The sequence below is a fragment of the Marmota marmota genome, unplaced genomic scaffold, assembly GCF_001458135.2.
Source record: "Marmota marmota marmota unplaced genomic scaffold, marMar, whole genome shotgun sequence".
Classification (NCBI taxonomy): Eukaryota; Metazoa; Chordata; class Mammalia; order Rodentia; family Sciuridae; genus Marmota; species Marmota marmota.
In genome coordinates, this window is record NW_026000221.1 from 10733895 (window position 1) to 10736940 (window position 3046).

The 3046-nt window shown below is 32.7% G+C and overlaps 1 protein-coding gene across 22 annotated transcripts in view; it reads left to right on the top strand.

Annotated features, from left to right (window-relative positions):
- The window catches only part of LOC107144781 (tumor necrosis factor alpha-induced protein 8), a 314538-nt gene that overhangs the window by 85599 nt on the left and 225893 nt on the right, over window positions 1-3046 (top strand). The window lies entirely within an intron of this gene.

A 3046-nucleotide genomic window follows, 5' to 3' on the forward strand; every position in this document is an offset into this window, starting at 1 on the left:
ACTTTTTTTTTTTTTTTTTTGGTATTGTCTCACCTCTCTTCTATTTTCTTTATACAGTAGAACTTGTGGGTTCATCTTATTTTTCTTTTAACTTTTATATGTTCTTTTTTTTTGTCTCTGTGTGTGTGTGTGTGTGTGTGTGTGTGTGTGTGTGTGTTTAGGGCAAATCTTAGCTTAATTTTCCAGACACTTATTCATTTTTCAGCAATGTCCTCTCTTTTAACTAGTCAAACATTACATTTTAGAAGTTCTGTTTTTCATTCATAAGATCTCATAGAATTTTTAAAATTTTTATTTTGTTGGTGCATTATAATTTTACCTAATAGGGTTGGTGATTATGTATTCATACGTGTACATAATATAACAATATAACTGGGCCATTTCACTCCCCAATACCTCCCATTTCTCTTCCCTCCTCTCTACCCTGGTCCCCTTTCTCTGTTCCACAGGTCTCCTTTCTGGTCTCATGAGATCCCCCTCACTGTTTCAAAAAAAAATTTTTTTTTAATTTGCGCGTACTAATTGTACATATTTGTGCAGTAATGTGTGATATTTTGATATTATATATACTGTGTATAGTGATCAAATCAGCACATGGCATATCTATGACTTAAAACATTTATCATTTCTTTTTGGTGAGAAAATTCAAAGCTACAAGACAGTTTGTCTCTATTTTGAAACATATAATTAATTATTGGCTATAGTCACCCTGTGCTAAAGAGCACTAGAACTTATTCCTCTACCTAACTGAAATTTTGTACCTACTAAACAGCCTTTCTCTGTACTTCCCCTTATCTTTTTCTAGCCTCTGGTAACCACTTTTCCACTCTTTGCTTCTACAAAATGAACTCTTTTAGCTTCCACATACGAGAGAGAGAACATTGTAGTAATATTTGCCTTTCTGTGTTTTTGCCTTATTTCATTTGACATAAAGTCCTCAAGGTTCATTCATGTTGCCAAAATGGCAGGATTTCCTTCCTTTTATGTATTACGTTAAGTGTGTATACCACATTTTCTTAATCCATTCATCCGTTGATGAACACCTTGTTTGATTTCATCTTAGCAATTGTGATTAGTGCTGCAGTAAACATCAGAGTGCAGATCTTTCTTCAATGTACTGATTTTTTTTCCTTTCTTTTGGATATGTACCCACTATATATGGGATTGCTGGATTATATGGTAGTTATAATTTTTAGTTTTTTGGGGAACCACAATACTTTTTTTCATAATGACTGTACAAATTTACATTCACAACTACAATGTATGAATAGAGTTCTTTATCCACATTGTCACCAGCATTTGTCATTTTTTGTCTTTTGGATAATAAGTCATTCTAATGGGGGTGATATAATATCTTATTGTGGTTTTGATTTGTATTTCCCTGGTGATCATTAGTAAGCATTTTCAAATACATATTTGTTGGGCATCTGTCTTTTTTTGAGAAATATCTATTGAGATCATTTCCCATTTTGTAATTGGATTATTTGATTTTTTTTTTTTTTTTTTGCTATTGCTGCTGAGTTCTTCATATTCTGGATATTAGTCCTTTGTGAGGAGGATAATTTACAAATATTTTCTTCCATTCTTCAGGTTTTGTCTTTACCCTATTGATTGTATTCTTTGCTGTGCAAAAGCTTTTTAGTTTGATATAATCACGTTAGTCTATTTTTGCTTTTCCTGCCTGTCCTTTTGAGATCTTATCCAAAAGTCTTTGCACAGACTAATACCCTGAGGCATTTCCCTATTATTTTCTAGTGTTTCATAGTAGTATATTTTTACATTTAAGTTTTTAGTCCATTTTAAGTTGGGATTTGTATATTACGAGAGATGGGGATGGGATGGGGTCTAGTTTCATTCTTCTGCATGTATATATTTAGTTTTTCCATTGCCATTTATTAGAGACTCTCCTTTCCCCAGCATATGAACTTGGTGCCTTTGCCTGTGTTCTCTGTTTTTTCCCTTTAGTCTATTTGTCAGATTTTATGCCTCTACCATGTTGTTTTGGTTATTATAGCTTTGGGGTATGTGTATGTGTTTGTGTTTTCTGTGCTAGATATTGAACCCAGGGCCTTGTGTGTGCATTAAGTTGATGCTGTACCACTGAGCCATACTCCTAGTTCATAATTAGTTAAAACATTACTGTACAGAATAACAGGATTCACTGTGATATTTTCATACATATATTCAGCATGTGTTGATTATATCCATCCACCCCCTAGCACTGTTCTGGTTCAACATTTCTCCCATCTCAGCTTCCAAATTAGTTTTCAGTACTATAAATGCCTACCACCTTACTTGGCTACAGTATATTTTGAAGTTAAGTATTGTAATACCTTTGTTTTTTTTTTTTTTCAGTTGTCTATGTGTGATTTATTTAATTTATTTATGTGTGATGCTAATAATTGAACCCAGTGTCACACATGCTAGGTGAGCACTTTACCACTGAGCCATAATCCCAGCCCCTGGTTTTGTTCTTTTTGCTTAAATTTGCTTTGGTTACTTGAAGTTTCTTATGATTCCATACAAATAGTCTGTTTTTGGTGTTTGTGGTGAATATCATTTTGGTATTTTGATATGAATTGTATTGAATCTCTAGATCACTTTGATTATTATGGACATTTTAACAGTTCTTCCAATGCACAAACAGGAGTATCTTTTCATTTTTTTTGTGTTTTCATCATATTTCATAAGTGGTTTACAGTTCTCATGAAAAAGATCTTTTACCTCTCTGATTAAGTTTGTTTTTATGTAATTTTTTCTTTTGCTATTATAAACTATTTGTTTTCTTTTTCAGTTCACTCTTGGCATGTAGAAATACTACTGATTTTTATATGTTGATTTTATGTTCTGCTACTTTATGGATTTTATCAGTTGTAACAGTTTTTTGGTGGAGTCTTTGGGCCTTTCAACATTTATGATAATATATGCAAATAGGAATTTTTTTAATTCTTCCTTTCCAGTTAAGATGTGCTTGGTTTCTTTCTTCAAAGAGTGGGTGGGGGTAGGCATTTTTGGTGCAATGTGTTGCTTCGGTATGTTCCTCTGT